General features: G+C 35.9%; 1 protein-coding gene across 5 annotated transcripts in view; it reads left to right on the top strand.

Moving 5' to 3' along the window:
• The window catches only part of GRIK2 (glutamate ionotropic receptor kainate type subunit 2), a 781,170-nt gene that overhangs the window by 201,693 nt on the left and 555,758 nt on the right, over positions 1-23,719 (top strand). The window lies entirely within an intron of this gene.

Raw genomic sequence — 23,719 nt, forward strand, 5'->3', positions numbered from 1 at the left:
GTCCACTGTAGTCTGGAAGCTTTGCTGAAACCTGATCAGCATCATAGAAACATGCAAGGCTCCAACTGAGACGAGTATTGGCTGTGCATGAGGTGCATTGGCAAGGAATGGAACCTGGGTCTCCTGCATGGAAGGCTAGAATTCTACCACTGAACCACCAGTGTTTCATATTCATCCCATAAATACCAGTACTTTACTTATTTGGGATGAGGCCTGCCTAAAAACCTCAGCAAGTATGTTAATTTATCAAAATCAAAAGAACCATCCTTAGTATACTGCATGACTGTATTCTCATATACCTAGTGCAAATATTACAGGAAGAGATGATCCCTTTTAGAGAAAGACCTATAGGCAACATTCCTGGCTTCCCATATTTTCCAACCATATGGTGATCCTGACAGAATTTTAGAGACTATATTATCCGTGTTTATTTACTAGTAAAATCTTGAATTCGGACAGGGTGATTTATCTGGATAGTATTTCAAAAGAGAAGAAAGTAGAAGGGAGTTTTTTGTAATTCAGGATCTCTTACCTGACTTGTGTGGCCATAGACCTTCAGTTTGCTGCTTAATTCAGAAAGTGCTGGGCAATTCCATATTCATCACCGAAATTGTTGGTGAAATATAACAAAATCTACTCCCAACTCAAAAAACATCTTCACAAAAAGAAGAGAGAAGGAAAAGTTTTATAATTAAATAAGCATTAAACTAGGATATGATGTATCACAAGCAATCTGCTGAAGAGAGTCCCTATTCGTATATGTTGTTGTTAGTTGCTATGGAGTTGATTCTGACTCATGACAACCCCATGTGTACAGAGTAGAACTACTCCATAGGGTTTTCAAGGCTATGATCTTTCAGAAGCAGCTCACCAGGACTATCTTGTGAGGCTCCTCTGGGTGGGTTCGAACCACCAACCTTTCAGCTAATAGTTAAGCACTTAACCGTTTGTGTTACTCAGGGACTCCTATTCATATATAGAACTCTCATTTTCCTTTAAGGTTCAGTGTTATTAGGATCTTTTCTATGTACCTTCCTGTATAGCTCCAATTGATACCAAATTGATTTTTGGTGTTTTCTTAGCATGGTTGGACATCTAATAATGCCCATGTATTCTACTTTGTTTCAAAGTAGTTCACTTATCTATTTTCCTAACTAGATTTTAAATTCCGTAAGCATGCACTTTATATATTTTGATAACTACTTTGGCTCCTGAAACAATACTTTGTAGTTGTACTACTTGGGCACTGTAATGTGAATTCAAATGCAAACTCTTATGCAATTTTAGTGTTCTTTGTGTTGAGCCCAGGTATCTCAATTATTTGGAGATTAAGATTGTATGTGATATATTTATTTGACTAAGAGTGTCTCAAGGACAAGGGTTTAACTATCTTTACAGTCATCTACTCCTAAGAATGTTGGGCACAAAATAAGTGTTCAAATATTTATTAGTTAATGCCTTCATTCTTAACTGCCTTATAATTTTAATGTGAATGGGGGAGAAATAGCTTCTCTGTAAGTTACTCGTATTCATGATTCCTTTGAGTCTCTCTTCCTCTTTCTGCCAAGTATCCAATTTAATTTAGCTGACCCTACTATAGGTTCTCAAAACATCCTGGAATTTTTTTCTATCATCATGATCATTTCACAGTTTGTACGTGTATTTACCTATCTACTTCAGAGTCTCCCTCACTAGACTATGAAGTCCTTAAAGTAAGTCAGTGGCTCTATTCTATTCTATATATATAATGGTTTATATCACTCTGAAATTCTGAACTGAGTTTGTGATGGTCAAGTTTGACAGTTAAATAAAAAGAAATCTGCAATACATAGCCTTTTTAATGACTATTGCCCCACCCCATTTTTCTGAGATTCTCATTTCATAATAGAAGAGACAGGGACTAATGTGAGTAAACAAGTCCTGTTCACTGGCACCTTTGACAACTTTTATTAAATTTTAATGGTCTCATCTCATTTAATAAATAACAGAAACACAGGATTATGTAGCTATTAGTAGCAAGCTTAATTGTCATTTAAATTTCATCATTTTCCCTTTAATTTAGTAGTTCTTGCTTGCTTTGGGAGCCCTCGTGGCCCAGTGGTTAAGAGCTTGTCTGCAAACCAAAAGGTCGGCAGTTTGAATCCACTAGGCGCTCCTTGGAAACCCTATGGGGCAGTTCTACTCTGCCCTCTAGGATCACTATGAGTCAGAATCGACTTGCCGGCAACAGGTTTGGTTTTTTTTTGGTATGGTTTGAGTATAAAACTAATTTAATTGGGACTGCCATTACATTTTTAACTGGAAAAGAGTATTCAATTCTCTCTCAATAAGATATTTACTAGTTACCAAATATGCACATGTCCCTTTACTTTTCTCATCTTTTTTGGAATAAGATGAGGCCATGTGACTACTTCTAGACTAGACTGTGAAAGTGACATTCGTCAATTCCGGGCCAAAGTTGTAAGAACTTTTGTGCAAATCTTGAGTTCTCTTTTTCTGCCATAGTGATCATGCAAGCTTTCCTGCTGAGATTGTGGAACCACAAGATGGATCCATCTTGATTCCCCAAGTCATTGCTTGGATCATTGTTGTTTTTTAGAGCCCCTGGACCTGCAGTGGCCTTTGAATGAGCAGGAAACAAGCTTTTAATTACTAACCTTCAGAGATGTTGAAGTTTATTACTGCAGCTCAGTATAACCTATCCTCATTGATGCATGAGCTTTGGGAGTAATCCAGGTACTCTCCAGTAGTGCCCTAGGCTGAGTTTGCAAATAGATATAAGAGCAAGAACAATGCATAAGAAAGTGTAGTTCCAAAGGGACACATCAGTCATCAGGTTCAAAGCACCACCTGAGGGAGCAGAGGAAGGATCAAGACATTAGGAGTCAGGGAAACCAGGAATCATCTAACATAAGGATTGCAAAGTAAGAATGAGAAAAATAGGCAAAAATAGCAAAGGCTGTGAACCAAGCAAGGATTCTGGAAGGTTTTTTTGCAAATTGATGCTGTTTCAAAGCAGAGGAACAGGCCAGCTTACTTGATACTACATTAGAGAAAATGGTTAAAAATGTTACTTTCGAGTAAAGTTGCAGTCCTCAAAATGCAGTATCTATTTTCCAATATTGATAACTAACAGTTTGTGGGAAAGCATGGTTCACTGCCATGAGATCAGTGTCAAGAGACTAGATGTATTTCTGCAGTATTCTAAGTTTATTTTACTTTATTAGTCCATGTGGATTTTGTCTTCCAAGATACTTCTTACTTATAATTTTATACTGCATGTTAATGAATAGAATTTTATAAATTAACTAACAATAACTAAATAATTATAAAGTAAATTAGTACTTCTTTTTGTTTGGTGTAAAAATGTATTTTAGGCATTTAGAGTCAGTAAAAATATCCCACCTGACAATACCTGTTTTTTCACACTTAAAAGATTAATAATGGTCATATGTTATTGCTTTCTGTCAAGAATAACAGTTCTACAATCTTGACAATATTTATTCCAGTCTTGCCATTTTACAACTTAGTTTGATTATCATTTGGAAATACAATGTAAATAATCAGAAAATGGGTAAGGCGGGAGGGGGAACATGGGGAAAATTAAAAAAACAAAAACAGGAAACATTTTTAAACTGACTGAAATTATTATTGGCCAATAATTTAGAAGACATTATTTAACCCTAAAATAAATTATTCAGGTATCTCTAAATTCTGTAAGATAATTTAATAACCTTTGCAGGAGTAAAAATATTTTTTTCCAAGCAAATAGGGGAAAACAAACAAACAATAATAAGTCCTTAAATGAAAAAAAAGAAATCTCACCATTTGTAGGACTTTATTTTAAATTATGTTGTTATTGCTAACAGTCCAAAACTTGTTACTTCTATTCATTTCTTATTGTCAGTGGACTAGCAATTTGAAGATAGGATTTTTGTGGTAAGAAACAGATTGAATGGCTATTTGGATGTTGCTCAGCAATACTTTTTAAAAAAGAACACCATTTTAAGGATGCATTATTTTATTTTTTATAAACATAGTAAAGATATTTGTAAAGCAAAATCCACATGTAAACTTAGGAAAACAAATTTTAAAGGCTTGTGTCTATACTAGTAAGAATGGGAAAGGAATATAGAGTTTATTAAATATATGCATTCATTCATTATTGAGTGAGGACCAGCCATGTGCCAGCCACTGGGTTTACTGCTGAAAGAACAGAGATAGAAAACATGGACCCTGAACTCAAATTGTTTATAAACAGTTTCAGCAGAGCGTGATGCTTTCTTTTACCAAGGAATACAAAAAGCCCGAAGGAGACTATGGGTTGAGTATTTAAGATTACTTGGCCCATGGGGAAGGTCAAGGAAAGCTCATTTGAGAGAGGTGACACCTCAGCTGCTCTTAAAGTAGGAGTAAAGTTTGTGGTGGGATTAAAAGGATTCTGGGCTAAAATAATCCTTTTTTGTAACATAAAGATAATTTCCTTTTCATTTATTTGCATTCACGTATCAGTCTGTGGTTCCTGTAATTTTCTTTTTAATTCTGAGCAGTGGTCATTTTAAAATACACCTCTAGTAGAAACAAGTAAAGGGCAATGAAGCTTTGTGAGCTGCCAGAGTTGCAATGGGGCTGCACCTTCTCTCACTGCAAATTTACCAAAAATATGTCTAATAAGGCAACTGTTTCTTCTAGATCTCTGTGGGTTCCATCAATTTTCATTCTTTACCCTTTCCGCTCCTCCTAATAAGACCTACCTCTTTTTTTCCCATCTGCTTATATGCAATATATAATTGCTTAAGCAGTATAAACTAGACAAGATGGGATTGAAGACTGAAGGATAGGATGGTACACCATGAGGAGGAGCATCTTTCCTTATCGTACTTTTTAATTATATTAGGTATTTTTAAATATCACTAACAAATCATTGATGATTTTTAAAAGCTTAAAACGCAGGTTCTGAGAGAACAAAATATGATTTATGTTTTGACTGACAAGATGATTTTATTTATAACTGAAGGGAAAAGCATATTTCCAAATCTTGATTATTCTATTTAGATTTGTTGAAACATGGTGTTGTCCTATATGCTAACATGTACGGTATTAGTTTTAATGAATTAACTTTGGTTAGATGCTTTCCAGAGATGTACTTAGATAGTTATATAATTGGAGCCCTGGTAGCTCAGTGGTTAAGAGCTTGGCTGCTAACCAAAAGGTCGGCAGTTTGAATCCACCAGCCTCCCCTTGGAAAACCTATGGGTTTTGTCCTATACCCAAAACCCATTGCCGTGGAGTTGATTCCAACTCATAGCGATGCTATAGAACAGAGTAGAACTGCCCCATAGTGTTCCAAGGAGCAGGTGGACTCTGTCCTGTAGGGTTACTGTAAGTCAGAATCGACTTGACGCCACACAACAACTTATATAATTAGGAAAATCAGTGGTATTTGAAAACGTTTGTATTATTTTCCCCCAGGAAATCCTGGTAGTGTAGTGGTTAAGAGCTATGGCTGCTAACCAAAAGGTCGGCTGTTCAAATCCTGCAGGTGCTTCTTGGAAACTCTATCAGTTCTACTCTGTCCTATAGAATTGCTAGGAATCCAAATTGACTTGATGGTAACAGTTTTCTTTTGTATTTTCCCCTACCTAATTTCCTATTTAAAATTCTAAAAAAGCCTGAAGATCTAAACTTAATAGTAGTTTTAAAAATTATAAAGGTAACAGGACAAATGTAAGTCATTACACAATACATCTATGCTTAAAATATTTTAAAATTCAAATTAAAAATAGTAGGACTATCTTACATTTGTATGAGCTTTTAAACTTTACAATACTCGTTTACCTACATTTCCTAAATACCAAGAAAAAAAAAAAATCCCAGCCAGGTGCTGTGGAGTCATCAGTTAGAATTCATGTAACCCCCTGTATTACAGAACTGTGCTCCCTAGAGTTTTCAATGGCTGTGAACTTTTGGAAATAGATCCCTAGGTCTTACTAACCAAAACATTGACAGTGTGAATTCTGTGTGGATTCATACTGCCAACTTTTTGGTTAGTAGCCTAGTGCTTAACATTTTACACCACTCAGGGGCTCCTACATTATGTAAATACCCTTCCCATAAACCCTATGAGGCTGACTTAGACTGCTATTATCTTTTTCTTATAGATTTTAGCACGGTTTTAGACTTCCATTATTTCCTTTTTGGTAAAAACAAAAAGCATAAGCTTTGACACACACAAAATATATGTAACCAACACTGTAACATTTTAATAGATGAGATATAATAATTCAGTATATCTATTTTACTGCACCATTTATGAATATTACATTAAAATGCTTCATTGTTGGTTCAACACATATACACTGGATCCCCCCAGACTGAATACAAAATAAGGTACATTTATTTTTCTGTATCCAAATTATGAAAGCTGAACCCCTCATTGGGCTAATTGCTGGAAATTATGTTCCCTCAAGTCACCTCTAAGCTATTTCTGAGAGTTTGCCAGTGTTCTGGCCCACGTGTGCTCAATACAAGGGCTTGGATTTCTTTCTCATCTTGTTACAACAATGCTGCTACTCACAATGACCCCCAGGAGATCAGTCTTCTGTTGTGCACAGCTTTCCTTCACTGGTGATCTTTGCTGGAACCTCTGGCATCAGAGTGAGATGGGAAGTGGATCTCTCCTTGGACACTTATAAAAAAGTTTTGGACAGGGTTTTCCTACTTCTTCACAGCGAAACTAAGAGGCGGTGATAATCTTCAGTAAGACTGGGTTAGAGTCTTTGGTATAACATAAGAAAGGATAACTGAATGTAACTTCAAGTGGTACTAGAAGTGGTTGATCTTAAAAGCCAGATGCGTCAACATGACCTCAACTTCCCTCACTGGGTCTCTTTTTCTAGCTTCTAGCTGGCCTCCACCTGGCAGGAGTCAGCTCTCCCCACAAGCTAAATATTTTTCAAACAACCATTTCCCCTACCAGCCCCTGGAAAGAGATTAAGTTGCCCCGAGACCCTGTTTAAACTTCACCACATTCCTCCCTTGGATTAAGTTCTCCTCCAGATAATTCTCTTTAGGGAGATTTCTCCTTTAATATGTGATCAGGTACCATGGCTCCAACATAATAACCTTAGTCCAAAATAACATTTCCCAAATTCTTGATTGTTCAGTCTTAAGTCACATATGCACTGGACGGTCGTACTCTCTGGTTTATGTTGTCCTTTACCAAAGATCGCCAATTCTATTCACTCTGCAATATGAAGGAGAGAGAAGAGTATCAGGACTGTAGCTTTCTCTTCTACAATTATCTGGTTTCCATTCCCAATATCCTTCTGCTAATGCATGGACAAGGACACACATATTCTCTCAAAATAATAATATTTCAGGAATGACACCATTTAGATCTAATATTTTATGACTGGGAGGGGAATGTCTAATAATTTATAGAGGCTGTGTTCTCTTAAAAGATGCATCAATCACATTACTAAACAGAACCCTTTCCATCTCAGTATGAAGCATCTTTACTTGACTTACTTTGTTTTATTAAAGCCTTCCCCAAAAGGAATATATATCCATATCTTGCATACAAAACAGGGCCCTCTAGAGCTGGCACTCTTATAACAAAGGATTAGTTGGACCCCAGTATAATTCTGGCAGTCTTCATTCTAGAAGGTGGAAACTACTTGTAACTCTTAGAATTTTATCAACTTTTAAGAAGAAAGTATATGGTCTAGTCTTTATGAGTCATCACAATATATTGCTTACCTAATTTTTCCATTCTGAAGAATTTTAAGATGGGTATATTTCTGAAAATATTATTTTTCATGCATATATTCTTTTGATTATTCAGTTCACCTGAGTGTCAATTATAAAAATGATAGTACAGATTTAATCACTTCACCTTTCTACAGTGAGTAAATCATGAAAAAGAAAATTATTATAAAGGCATAAACTATAATGAAAGAAACTTCTGAAAGGAATTTCATGCCAATAAATAAAATAAATATCTATTAATTTATTTTAGAGGAGTCCCGGGTGACACAAATGGTTAAGTGCTCAACTACTAGCTAAAAGGTTGGTGATTTGAATCCAAACAGAGGTGCTTCAGAAGTCAGGCCTGGCAGTCTATTTCTAAAAGGAGTTGCAGCCTTGAGAACCCTATGGGATAGTTCTACTCTACACACATAGGGTTGCTATTAGTCGGAATCAACTTGACAGCAACTACCACAGCCACCACCAAAAACAGCCATTTCTTTTAGGAATTAGATCTAATAAACTCCTAAGTGTGTCAGAAATAAAAATACAAATGTCCAGTCTCCTTAAACCAATTTTTTGTAACAGTTTATAGTACACATGACAAATATTCAGTGACTATTCTGAAATTTTTAGTCTGATGGCTGAATTAATACTAGATTAACTTTCAGGGATATTGAAAGAAATACTCACTTAATGAAATAATAATATTCCATTGCTATTTGCGATTGCTGCTGGCAATACAAATACCTTTTGTCCTTTAAAACCAGTTACTTGTGTTCACATAAACACATTTACCTGTATGTTGCTTTCTCCCTTACAGTGCTAGGTATACCATTTGCCTTTTATACTTGAATGTATTGTATTTCTCCCCTTAAAGCACATGTTTTCTTCATTCCGTTCCGGGCAAATGGAAACTTTCTGTTTCATAAATTTACTCTCCATGCCATCATTCCAAGTCCAACTCTAATGCTGCCATCTTCCAGGAGTGCCCTTGTTCCCTGCTAAGTAGGATGCAAACCCTCCCATTTCAAACTACTACTCTTCCTCCAAAACTGTAAGTAGATGTGTTTTGTAGCATTTATAACCCTGGTGGTCTAGTGGTTAAGAGCTATGGCTGCTAACCAAAAGGTCGGCAGTTTGAATTCACCAGGTGCTTCTTGGAAACACTATGGGGCAGTTCTACTCTGTCCTATAGGGTCACTATGAGTTGGAATCGACTTGACGGCAGTGGGTTTGGGTTTTTTTTCTTTTTTATCACAATTTAGGCACATGGTAAATGTTGAAGTTGAGTTGGCTACCTATTTGGAATCAAAACCTTATTCAATTTACTCACAATTCCACCTTTTACAGAGGTATCTAGGATATTTTGTGGAAGAGCATGGTTGATTCTTTCCATAACATCAATGTATTGGATATTACCCTCCTAAATTTATTATTAACCCATCAGTTATGTATATACCGTAGTCCTTTCTGAATTTGTTTATACAATCTTCATTTAGGTCTTTAAAAAAATTCTTACTGACAATACAGTTAATTGCAGCTATAATACCTTATGCAAAAGTAATAGAAGAAAACTAACCTGACATTTTAAAATGAAGCTGCTATTTAAAGATGTAGAAAGCAAAGTGAAGTGTTTATCTGTGATGCACAATTAAAAAAAAAATCTTTGTCTCTTACAAATATGAGCTGTTATTTTCCTGTTAGCCCTATGAAAAGAATCTTGGGAGAATTTTATAGCACATACATCATCCAAGTAAACTTTAAAAAATGAGTACTTTTGTGTTCAAGTTAGTATTTTTTTGTTAAATTAATAACACTTCTCATATATGTTAATCTTTTCTTTTCAGACTATTTTATGTCTTTTTTTTAGTTGATTTTCTCAGCTCTCTGTACCATATGTGAGGCATGTAACTGCTCAATATCATACAGTGAATTTGGCAGGAACAAGGATTAATGTCAAGGTTATCTAAATACTTTGGGGTTCTCTGGTCACTAAACGTGCTCTCAGCCATGGCTACCATTTCTATTAAATGTAACTAGTCAACTTCAAATTTGGGAATAATCTGATGACTGAGAAATGCAGGTTTAATCAAATCTCAGAAGGTTTTTATTTTTATATTTAACAATTCACTGAAAAATTGTAATCTTACGTTAGAATGGCGCAGCATGGGCGTCTCATCTCCTCTTACTTCACAAGGGGGGACGAGAATCAAGATTAATAGCCCAAGACTGATTCCTGTGAGGCAGGTGAGGTGAGACATTCCTCCTTTCTCTATCATCTTTACCAGTTCTAACACCAACCTTCCTTCCAACAGGACTCTACTTCTCTGCTGGGTTAGATAATTCATTACAATGGCCACACAGAATTCACAGATAATACTCACGATTATGGAGTTTATTAGAGAAGGAACAAGTTATAATTCAGGATCAGAAAAAACTCAGGATACAGTTCTTCAGTCAGGACAACTTCTCAACTGTGCCCACACGCAGGCCTCTCTCTGACCCTCAGCCATTCAGTCCTCAGCCCCTCAGCCCTTCAGCCCAGCCTCGGGCCCTGCTTGGCCAAGTGTTACAAAGCAATTTAGCTCCACTGATAAGTACCTAGAAGCGTCCTACTCCACCAGCAAGCCTCCTCCCGAAGGCACTCAGCTCTCTCACTCCATGAGTCAGTTAGACCACTGCCTTTTCTCTTGCCGACCTCCTGGTTCTGCTGCCTCTGCTGCTGCCATTTCTCTGCCACTGATTCTTGCCGTCTCTCACCATCTCTGGTGTTACAGCTCTCTCTCTGTGTTTCCTGGGTATAGGAGGTTCCCAGCACAGGGATCCTGGGTCCAAAGGATGTGCTCTACTCCCATTTCTTCTTCTTGGTGGTAGTATCTCCCCTCCTTTCCCCCTCCCCCGCCCACTTCTCTCTGTTTTTAACTCTTATAAGATAAAAGGTGTGACTCAAGTAAGGGTGTGACTTGAATAAGGCTGGCAAGAGTGGTGACTGACAAAAGGCTGATGACTTAAGTCACACCCTCTAGTAAGGTGGTAACTCAAGATACATCCCACTCTAATCCTGCCTCAGTAACATAATGGACAACCTCACTCCCAATTGGGACCATAACCACAAGCATAAAACTGAAAAAAAAAAAAAAAAAAAAAACCTGTTGCCATTGAGTTCATTCCGACTCACAGCAACCCTATAGGGCAGAGTAGAACTGCTGCATAGGTTTCCAGGGAGTGGCTGGTAGATTCAAACTGTGAGCCTTCTAATTAGCAGCCAAACTCTTAACCACTGCGCCACCAGGCGTAGAGGTTAGGATTTACAACACATCACAAAATGGAGGATAATTACATCAGATCAAAAAATAAAGGATGACTACATCATTACATAACTGCCACATTACATCATTGCATAACTGCCAAACCAGTGAAAATCATGGCCCAGCCAAGATGACACATACCCTTATCCATCACAAGTTCTGTATACTTTATTTGCATAGTCCCTCCCAATCACTGTGTGGGAGTCAATATGGCTAGAAGGGCCATATTAAGTAATTCACTGCACCACACCCTGATCTTTCTCCTTTTAAGGTTCTGTGTAGGAAACAATGTATGAGGATGAGAATGGTGCCAGGGATGCGTATTAGCTCTAAAGAACTTGATATTTTTTGTCCTTTGAAGTCGGCAAGCTTGTACCATCCATTCAACCATCCAGCCATCCATCCAACCATCCATCCATCCATCCATCCTTTTGTTCACTTCCTTCACAAATATTTCATCTCTTTATCGCAGACCCAAGAGAAGAGATAAATCTAAGGAAAATAAAGAACATCTTTTTTCCCTCCTTCTACTATATACCATATACAATAAATGTGGAAGAAGAGTTTCATTGAGTATGGGAATCCAGAAGTAATTTATTCCTCTGAAAGGAGTGTAGCTAGCTTCCCTTATGTATATAAGAGAGAAAAATTTGGCTCATCAGATTATAAGTTAAGAAAAATAAATGGTAGTTAAGTGTCTTATAGAGAGTTGCTGCAAATTCCAGAGATAATATTTGTTTCCTAAACATATGAAGCAAATAATATTTCTATGGTGCTTACAGCCATGATGCTTGATCAAAAGCTTAAAAAAAAGCACAAATGCAAGACCCTGTTTGTATAGTGTACTGCTATTATTTGTACTTGTTAGTTTGTTACTCATGTGCAAGATTAGATTTAAACCAAGTATGTAAGGTTAAGTTTGTTATTGTCCAACATATAACGTCCTTTTTCTTTCTGAAGTCACTAAGTCATCAGTCCTACATTCCCCTCCTACACAGACATTGCTCTTAACTACTTACTAATAAACCATGATTGTAGTAGTAAATCCTGGTCTGAGTCCAGCTCTGTTTACAAGACTTTCCTTTCTTCTGTTTCTGTACTTTATACATTACACCTGCTACCCTTATTGTATAGAAATCTTAGTATTGCATATGGTTATAATGAAATGCTTGTTGTTGTTGTTGAAAAATCTCCATTTCATTTTGGACAACTTCCAATTTTCCTTGGTTCATACTTCGTACATTTCACGTTTCAATTATTAATGAATATTTACAGGTGTTTCTTCTCATTTTCAGTCATGCCACATCAGCAAATAAAGGTCCTGAAAGCTTTGCTCCATCCACAACATTAAGGTTGACTCTACTTTCATGAAGCAGCTCTTCCGCAGTCATATTTTGAGTGCATTCCAACCTAAGGAGTGCATATTCTGGCATTATGTCAGACAATGTTCCACTGCTATCTGTAAGGTTTTCACTGGCCAATTTTTTTTGGAAAGTAGATCACCATGTCCTTCTTCCTAGTCTGTCTTAGTCTAGAAGCTCCTCTGAAACCTGTCCACCATGGGTGACCCTGCTGGTATTTGAAATACTGGTGGCATAGCATCCATCACACAGAACATGCAAGCCACCACCGTGTGACTAACTGACAGACAAGTGATGGAAGGAAATGCTTAATAATTACAATTTGAATATGTAAATGATGCTACTAAGAATTTTAATCAGTTGGTAATCTTAGTGTGCAATGCAGATGCCAAACATAAATTTTTTTTTGTAACTTCGTGACTATTTCCATCATTCTTGGAAATGATTAGAACTTGGCTTCAGGAAATTTTTGTTAAAGTAATTATTTGAAAATTATTTTTAAACTTTTTTTCAAAATCTCTGAGGGCGAGTCAATGTAGTCACATATGAAAATCTACAAAACACAGGGCAGCATGCAACTACATTATTCTACAGCAATGCAAGTCCTCATATATCAACTATGTTCCTTCTCCAAAAAACCCCACAATTGCCTGGAGTCCTATGTTTCAACACACTCATAGAGCTGGAGTAGAGGGTAATCACAATGACAAGGACCTCCATGGAAAAGTCCTTGCTTTGAGAACCCTGACATTCACATCTGTTCCTAGATGTATGTGTGTATCAATGAAGGAGAAGATTTTGAAATTTGCAAAGACTATATAAAATCCATACCTTTGTTATTTCTGAGTCTTTTCTAATAGATAAGGCTTACATGAACTTTAGCTTCCCAAATTGTTTTAACTGTACCCTAAGAAAAACTATTTTTTGACATTGGTGGTAACTGTGAAAGGAAATATTTAAATTATATAAATCCTATAAGGTAAAAATAAAGCTAAACTAAATACAACTTTATAATAAGGTAATATACCAAAAGTTATACTCCTAGGTTAATTTTATAAATGAAACTTATAAAATAATTAAGTAGATATTAAACTTTATGATCCAAATGGAATTACATTCCAATCAAAGTTTATTTTATGAACACTATCTTGAAATATATACAGCAGATAAACAGTCTCCTTAGTAAAGTCATAAAATATAAATGGTATAGATTTGAGTGGCTTAACTTTCAACTTTGCTGAATCTTCCAAATATAGTGTGTTTATAGATGATATATAGTGATATGCACCCACAGTGATCTAATCTTTATATATACATTCTTACTATATCCTATACCTGTTGCTCAAACAATAGATAGAATAGTACATTAAATACTTTTTATTCCTGTAAATGATGATATTTCAATGGAAAGAATTACCAAATATTTATGTGCTTAAACAAAATAATTGCTTATGTAAATAAAATACATAGTAAGGTAAATCTTTAGCCAACTCTATCCTTTGGGAAAGGAATAATTCTAGAAAGATGAGTAAATTCTTAGATAACTGAAGGTTAATCTTTTAAGCCTGGATATACTTATCTTAAATACCATTGCTGGAAATCTTTTTGAATTGATTCCTACTTGCCTTCTTAAACAAATAGTACATTGAGCTTGACACAAACATTTCTAATGAATCAGAATAATCTTCATGAACTTTGTTTATTATGAAGCACTAAAGCTTCAGTTATAGTTAGTGATATAGATGGAGTAGAAAATGGTGCCAAATATATGTGATGCCTGAAACTCACAGGGACAACTTAGTTATGTTCTTCCTCAATCCTTGACAATAGTGGAGTTGTTCAGAGCACAGCCTTTGGAAACACATAGGCCTGAGTTTGAATCACAGCTCTTAAAATTCCAGGAGCTGTGTGGTTTGGAAAAGATCATTTCACCTCTACAAAATTTATTTTTCTAACTGGTAAACTTCAAATAATAACATCAACTCCATAGAGTTTATATTAACTGTCGGAAATGGTGAAGATATTCTAAAGCCAGCATATAGAGACAGCAGTGCCAGAACAGGGGAAGAGCAAGGCAGAATAAATGAAGGTGGAAAATTACAATTAAGTGTTTGAAACTCTGTTATTCCCTTTTCAACAACCGGTTTTCTTACTTTCTGCTGCCAGAGTATATATTTTGCTATCTCAACCCTTAGTTCAAATAATGACTTTCAACACTACTGATCTTGATTACGCTTTTATACTTTTTTTTTAATGCTTTTTGTTCCTTTCTAGCTTTTTAATTTTTAGTTGCTTTTTTTTTTAATGAAAAAGTATGTCTAACCAAGGCATAACTAGACAAGGAGGGACACCATGAATTCAGAAAACCAAATAAGCATAATATTTAGTAGCAAGTCCTTTCTAGTTTTTGTTTTTTTTCTCCTTCCACGGTGCTTAAAGGATGCTTTTATTTTTCTCATCTTTAACTTGAAAAGAGTATACTCCTTCCCCCAGTCCACACCAACTCTCTTCCCTCCCACTGTAATTATTTCTTAATTTGGAATCATTCTGATACACTTAGTTTTCATAACCAAAAGTTTATGTATTCATAATACAATAAATTATAAACATTTAAAATATTATTGCTATAAAGTGACCTCTGAGCACTGCTTTTGCTGTGTCCCAAAGGTTCTGGTAGTATGTGTTTTCATTCTCATTTGATTCTATGAATTTCTTTATTCCATCCTTAATTTCTTCTATAACCCAGTAGTTTTTAAGCAAGGTGTTGTTCAATTTCCATGTGTTTGATTTTTTTTCCTTGCTTTTTCTATTGTTGATTTCTACTGTTATGGCTTTATGGTCAGAAAAGATGCTTTGTAGTATTTCAGTGCTTTGAATTTTGTTATGGCTTGCTTTATGGCCTAATATGTGGTCTATTCTGGAGAATGTTCCATGTGCTTTGGAAAAGAAAGTATACTTGGCTACTGTTGGGTGGAGTGTTATGTATATGTCTATGAGATCAGGTTGGTTGATTGTAGCATTTAGTTTTTCTGTGTCTTTGTTAAGCTTCTTTCTGGATGTTCTGTCCTTTGCGGAAAGTGGCGTGTTGAAGTCTCCTACTACTATTGTGGAGCTGTGCATCTCTCTTTTCAGTGCTGTTAGAGTTTGTTTTATGTATTTTGGAGCCCTGTTGTTGGGTGTGTAAATATTTATTATAGTTACGCCCTTCTGGTGTATTGACCCTTTAATATTATATAGTGTCCTTTCTTATCCTTTGTGGTAGATTTTACTTTAAAGTCTATTTTGTCAGAGATTAATATTGCCACTCATGCTCTTTTTTGAATGTTGTTTGCTTGATATATTTTTTCCCATCCTTTGAGTTTTAGTTTGTTTGTGTCTTTAAGTCTAAGGTGTGTCTCTTATAGGCAGCATATAGACGGATCGTATTTTTTATCCAATCTGCCACTGTATGTCTCTTTATTGGTGCATTTAGACCATTTACATCCAGCATAATTATTGATAGGTATGAGTTTAGTGGTGTCATTTTGATGTCTTTTTCTGTGTGTGGTTCACAGTTTCTGTGTTCCACTTAATTTTCTGTGCTGAGTCATTTTTCTTTATGTGTTTTCTTCTCATCTTTTTCATTGTTGTTGATTTTGTGTTTGCTGAGTCTTTATATTTTCTAGTTTTTTTGTTTTGACTTGTAGGATTGTCAGTTTCCTTTGTGGTTACCTTAATATTTACCCCTAGTTTTCTAAGTTTATGGCAATCTTTTATTTCTTTATATCGCCTTCCTCTCCATATGAAAGATCTGTGTCTACATTTTTTAAGTGCCTCTTTTTTGTTTTAATATTGCCTTCTTTTACATATTGACATCTGTTTCCCTATTTTCAGTGTTTTAGCTTTGATTTACTTTTGTGACTTCCCTATCTGGGTTAATATCTCGTTGCTCTGTCCTGTGCTCTACTCTTGGATTGTTATCTGATGTTACTGATTTTATAACCGGAGGACTCTCTATAGTATTTCTTGTAATTTTTGTTTGGTTTTTGTAAATTCCCTAAACTTCTGTTTATCTGGAAATACCCTAATTTCACCATCATATTTGAGAGACAGTTTTGCTGGATATATAATTCTTGGCTGGCAGCTTTTTCCTTCAAGGCTTTATATGTCATCTCATTGCCTTCTTGCCTGCATGGTTTTTGCTGACTAGTCCGAGCTAATTCTTATTGACTCTCCTTTGTAGATGACTTTTTGTTAATTCCTACCGCTCTTAAAATTCTCTCTTTATCTTTGGTTTTGGCAAGTTTGATTATAGTATGTCTTGGTGACTTTCTTTTGGGATATACCTTATGTGGGGTTCGATGAGCATCTTGGATAGATGTCTTGTCATCTTTCACGATATCAGGGAAGTTTTCTGCCAACAAATCTTCAACAATTCTCTATATAGTTTCTGTTATCCACCCCATTTTGGTACTCCAATTACTTGTAGGTTATTCCTCTTGATAGAGTCCCACATAATTCTTAGGGTTTCTTCATTTTTTTAAATCCTTTTATCTGATTTTTCCTCAAATGAGTTGGTGTCAAGTGCTTTATCTTCAGTCTCACTAATTCTAACTTCCATTACCTCAGTTCTGCTCCTATGTCTTTCTATTGAGTTGTCTAATTCTGAAATTTTATTGTTAATCTTCTGGATTTCTGATTGCTGTCTCTCTATTGATTCTTGCAGCCTGTTAAATTTGTCATTATGCTCTCCTCTAATCTTTTTAATTTCCTCTGTTGCGTGTTCTGTGTTTTGCTTAATTTCCTTCCTAATTTCTTGAAGAGTTCTGTATATTAATCTTTTGTATTCTGCCTCTGGTAATTCCAAGAAATTTACCTCCTCTGGAAAATTTCTAGATTCTTTATTTGGGGAGCTTTTTGAAGCCATCCTGGATTGCCTCTTTATATGATTTCATATTGACTGTAGTCTCTGAGCCATCAATAAGTTATTATATTTATTTATTTTATGTTTGCTTTCTTGTTTTGTTTTGATATGCCCAAATAGGCTGCTCGTATGAGCTAGTTTGATTATTGGTATCTTTGAAGCTCTAATGTCCTGTCACCAGGTAGTTAGAATCCGTTACTAGGTATGTGAGCTCAGGAGTCCACTCAGTCCTCCTGTATGGATTCAGCTCAGGTGCCCAGGTAGATAGCCACCAAGTGTGTGGTGTTGGCTCTCACTTACAGTCCTAGACAGGCATGGGTGATTGGTGTAAGCACAGACATCTGGCTGTAGCTGTGAGACACACTCTAAGCAAGGCAGGGGGCTGATCGCCGCCCCCCAGTGTCCAGTAGGGACACGTGTCCCTGTTCCCTAGAGCACGTAGGTGGGTGGGTTTTGCAGCTGGACTATGAGCACCTAATGCTATTGGCTATAAGGACTGGGGGGCATCTCTTGTTCATGAGCACCTATTGCAGGTGACTGTGTGGTGTGGTTGGGGCCACAAGTTCTCAAGCCGCTGATATGGGTAGATGAAGACCCTGCTTAATGGGCAGAGCAGTGTTAAGTGTCAAGAACCTGCCACTTCACAGCTGAAACAGTTAGAGTTCCGGTATATACCCTCTTTGTGGTAATGAGGGCCTATGCTGTTAAACGGGCCCACACAAGTCTATGCAGGGGGAAAGGCACTCAGAGTCTGTGGATCCCTAATGCCTGTACCTAGGTAAAGGAGCTGTGCCTGCTCTGGGTTCCTGGCTTAGGGGAACCGGCAGTTTATTTTTTCCCGTATGTTAATTAGTTCACTCTCCAAGGCAGGGAGAATGGCTCCGGGTGTGTGACAGATCCTACTTCTGGCCCAGGGGACTCAGCAATTGCTGAAGTTGGTCTGGGACCCAGTGCAGAGCAGGGAGCAGGGAGTTAACTAGGAAAGAGATTTTTCCCTAAGGGAGCTGTTTTTGATCCACACAGTAGGCTGTACACAATTACTTACCTTGCGCGGGATCGAGGGCTGCTTCTCAATGGTTCTGCATGGCCGTGTAGACTCTCTGTCATGGATCTCTCCTGGTGCAGAAAATGCACCTCCCGAGCACGGGTACTTGCCTGCCTTGCTGACCCCTGAGCTGCTCAGGCCTGATGGGCTCAGACTCTCACCAGGTCAGGTCTGGCAGCTCCTTGCTGCTTCTGAACCATCTCTCCCTCCCCTGCCACTTAGTCTAGTTCCTCAACTCTCCCTTTGATGTTCAGGGGTCCCAGATTGCTATAATATAATTGAATCACTTGTTTTTTCGGGCCTTTGTTGTAAGAGGGTCCACCAGAAGAGTCTGACTACTCCACCATCTCGGCCCCACCTCAGGAATGTGCTTCTTAGTTCAGTCAGATACAGGAGACAAAATGGGCACCTCCTGTCCCAAACCAGGATGAGAAAGCAGGAAGTGACAGGAACTGGTTGACTGGACACAGGGAACTTGGGGTGGAAAAGGGGAGTGTGCTATCCTATTGTGGCGATTGCAACTAATGTCACAAAACAGTATGTGTATAAATTTTTGTACGAGAAATTAACTTGAGCTGTAAACTTTCACCTAAAGCACAATCAAAAAAAGTTGTACTTATAAAAATAAAATATTTGTGCTAAACAAAAGCTGAATTCATTTCATGATTAAAAGAGGGAAATAAATAGAACAAGAAATGCTTTGACATCACAAGAGGCAAAGGCTAACTATTTTCATTTCTTGCATAGAAATTAAAAATCTATTGTAGGTGTATGTTCCCTTTAGAGTGGCTCAAGCATGAATGAAGGTAGTGAATTTATACAATGCCATTCAAATTGTACACCAAGATATTGTCCATCTCAAATAATCTCTATTACTGTTCTGCCATGTACTTGTATTAGCCTGAAGTTTCTTCCTTTAGAATTACTCTTTAAATTAGATAATCTTTGCGTGTCATTGTGGTGTGGGTGGTAGAGGTGTTGTCTACTAAAGGTCTTTGGTCTTTGGCATGATTGGGTGTGGTTAGACCTCAGATTTGCTCTAATCCTTTTCCACAGCATATGTGTATATTATATAGTTTATCTGGATGAGATTGGTGCTGAATAGGTTTCTGGTCATAGGTGGTCAGGGAACAGATCCCTATCTTGGGCAGCCAGGAATCAGCATTTTTATAGGGATGAAGGCAATCCAAGGAGAAAAAGCAAATTATTGGAAGAAGCCAACTATGAAGATAATCACTCTGTAATGATTTTGCTGATAGTTTTATTCTTTAATAATTTTTCTGAGAATTAGTTCTAGTGCCGGCTTTGCTCAGTACTCCATTTATTTTCCTACTAGACTATTTCTAACTTTTTAACTCATCGGTGAGCAAATTAAAGGCTTAGTTTTTTTTCCTCCCTAAATCCCTGGGGTTCAGCACAATGCCTGGTACACTGTAACTCAGCCTATGTGATAATCTCATGATGGATCTATTATTTTTAAACCTGACTCCTTCATGTTATATATTTATCTTTTGAGGTGTGTTCATCTTTTATAGCCACTTGAAATCTTTTGTGGGATAAGGCACAGGTTCAAATAACACATAAACACAAGTAAATACTCAGTACTTGTTGCATTTAATTGAGAATTAGGAGACAACAAATGCTAAAGAGTGATTTTCTTTTTCCCTTTCTAGTAGAGTTGAAAGCTGGTTCTAGAGGCAATGTCTTTTAATTTATAAAAATATTTTGCCAAAAATGGAAAACTCTGACTAGACTCAATTTTTTTTCTTTTCTAAGAAAGATCATGTAACTTAGTTCCTGTTACGTAATTCTGTTCTTGCTTGCCTGCAATGCATTCAGGTTTTTAAGTTACACTGTGAGAGGAATTTTAGGTCTCTATTGCCCTTGTGGCTGCAACAATGGACTCAAAAATAGTGACGATTTTGAGGATGGTGCAGGACCAGGCAATGTTTCGTTCCGTTGTACATAGGGTCGCTATGAGTTGGAACCGACTCAATGGCACCTAACAACAACAGCAACAACATTGCACTTGTTATTTGAAATTATGCATAATATGAGATTATATATATGTTTCATAGTACATAAGATGGAAATACTATTTTTGAGGATAAATTATAGATATTTACACAAACTAGTTATTAAAAAATAAAGCGGTAATAAAAATAAATGCAGTATTAAAAACAGCAAAGAGAGGTTTCAATTCCAGTTGAGGCAACTGTGGTATAAACAAGATGTTAAAAAAAAAAAAAAAAAGAATGAAAAACTATAATGTAAGATTATTATTACCCATTTAGTTAAAAAGGAAAAGCGAACATATAAATGAAGATGTCTATACCAATATTTAGACAATAAAATTATGCCATGGCAGAAACATGAAGAACTGTAAAGTAAATTTGTGTTTCAAGCGTTGCATTGCATGTTATTAAATCATCATCTCTATGTTGTCACTGCATACCATCATGGATGTGGAAGGCTTACTTTTAAACAGACAATGCAAAGCAGGCTGCAAGTGTAATGTCTTCTATAACCTGGTTTCCTGGATGTTTCAGTGGAGAAAAATGTGAATCTAGAACACCAAATTTAAGACTAAGTTTAAATTATTTTCTCTAAAATGTAAGAATCAGGTAGTAATTGTATTAGGCAGCATCTTTTTTCAAAATTCAGCTATCAGTTAAATCAGGCTTTCATATGTACAATTTAGGATATTTATTTTTAATAAACAATTCCTATATTCATTTCTTGAAAATGCTGTTCTTTATTATATCCTGGGGAAAATTAGATTGAAATAGTTACTTCTGCAAAATTGTGATGAGTTGGCTTTCAAAAGCAAATATGTTGCACCTGATATTATTTAATATTATCATATAATTTATTCGTATTTTAGAATAATTATATTCTTACCTGCAATATATGCTACTTTATTTTCATAAGTTTCAAAGGTAAGAAATAGAACACAATTTCCCCAGCTACAACCAATTAAGTTTCCCTATTATAGATTGTAACATTTTAATAGTATTATACTATGTAATGTTAACTGAGTGTGTACAACTCATGAATCTATTACTCGCTTAAATTTTTTGTTAGCACACCAGGCTTTTAATTAAACACAGGTGCAAAAGTTAAACAACATTACTTTAGAAAAAATGGTACAATTAAATAAAATGTTAAGAAAAAATAAATATATACAATAGCATAAAGTGTAAATAATCATATTCTAGGTCTATAAGCTTTACATTATCTCTATTCAGGAATTTTGAAAGGTTTGGGGACTAACCATTCCACACTAGTCAATCTTTTATTTTGTTGGTAATCTGAAGCTAAACATACCTGAATATGGCTCACTTGCATATTCTGTGGTTTTAGTTAAGCCATTACTTCACATAGAAAATATAAACAGCATTCTGCTGCTTAATTTCATTAGTTGCATATATTTCTGAAGCTCTCTCAAAGATGTAGTATATGCTTTTTTTCTTTTTATTAAAATTGTAAGGTCTAACTTTATAATCATAAGAGAGCAAAGCATGAGATTAATTAATAGGTTTTTGCTGCAGGTCGCATTTTGCATTAAATTGTCTTAAATTAATATCTGCATCCTGGTTTATATTTTGTCTATTATCATTTCCTGCCCCCACCTAGTATTAAAGTTTCCTTTTCTGTGAAAAGATAATCTATGTGAATAATACCTATCTTTCCCTTCCCCTGCCCCTACTTGTACTTTCAATCTAGAAATATTCTGGAAAGGCTAACTAGTAAGAAATTGTCATGCAGATAAATAACCAAAGTGTTTGAGTATAAAATTTTCCTTTACTTTGATACATAATGGTATAAAATAAACATGAGTGCTTCTCTGAGTATATCAGCTTTCCAGACATCTCCCACAAAGTGCTCAGATACCACTGACAAGGAAGGAAAAACAGCTCTCTAAGCACTTGTGATGTCAGCAGAGATTGGCAGGAGTTACCAGGAAGTCACTAATGGTAGGGGGCACTTTAAACCAAGCTTCTTTCTCTAAATTTCTTGAGCCCGAAGGGATTTTTGCTATCTACAGGAAAGCTGTAGTAACTGCTATCATTATGGTGGCATTTTTGATATTTATGCAACGATAATTGTTAAAATTTCTAAGCTGATTTCCTCTAAAATCAGTACAAGTGATAAAATTAATGAAATCAACATTCTTTTTCTCTGTCTTGCCCAGAGGAAATTGTTATTTATCTTAGACAAGCATGCTCTACCTCAATGTTTGTGTGTAGGAAATTGACATGTTTACCGCAATTTTTATTAAAATATCCAAGGTGGTATACATTGGGCAAATATCTGTCACATTATGCATAGAAATGAATTTTTATATTAACTTTCACTGCTAAGTTATGCCATTTTGCTATTTTCCTCCGAGGACATAAAAATATTTAGGTATCTGACTATTTTAAGAAAACTGGCATTTATATATCACTTTCCTACAGAAATAAGGAGAATTGCTGAAAAACAGGATACGGGAACTTAAAATTTTGGATTACTGGCTTGTCTGTGTTTAAAATTTATGCTTTTATTTATTTTATTGTGGCAAGTACTGGAGACTCACAATAAAGAGTCATTTCAGAAAAAAAAAAAAAATGACCTTGTGAAACATAAATAAAACCAGTCTGTAAGTATATAAAGCAAACACATTGTTTTGGTTGTTTTTAAGCTGGCCATCTAGATCAGCTTGTCTTTAGAAGCAAATGATGAAGATTTCAGTCTTGCTTAAGGAAGCTTTTTATAGTAGTGCTTGGACATTAGAAGTTAAATGTTTTAAAGGTGTCATTAGAAATTAAGTACTGAACTGTTGATTAGATATAGTTTGCTTTCTTTGACAGCTGGGTTACATGTGGATAAAAAAAATCAACATTAGACTAAATGTAACTTTGTATCTGATACAGGGAACTGTTAAAGGAAACTAATTAGTAGTTGGCTATTTTGCACTATAAAGGAAAGAACTTTAATTAAAGTGATGTGTTTGGTTTCGTAGGTCAGCAATGTGTCATGAAAGAATCTATATGAATAGTAGTAAATAACGTGATAACAGCATTCCCTGTATGCTTTATATGTGTTTCTCAGCACAACATTTTTTTTTAATATATTTTATTGTACTTCAGGTGAAGGCTTACACAACAAATAGTTTCTCATGAAAACAGTAGTACACATGTTGTTTTATGACATTGGTTAACAACCCCACAACATATTAACCCTCTAAATTCTCAACCTTTTTTTTTTTTTTTGGTGAAAATACACAGAGCCAAAGATACACCGTTTCAAAAATTTCTACATACACAGTTCAGTGACATTGACTACGCTCTTCCAATTGTGCTGTTAT

This window comes from Trichechus manatus, unplaced genomic scaffold (genome assembly GCF_000243295.1).
Source record: "Trichechus manatus latirostris isolate Lorelei unplaced genomic scaffold, TriManLat1.0 scaffold00017, whole genome shotgun sequence".
NCBI classification, from domain to species: Eukaryota; Metazoa; Chordata; class Mammalia; order Sirenia; family Trichechidae; genus Trichechus; species Trichechus manatus.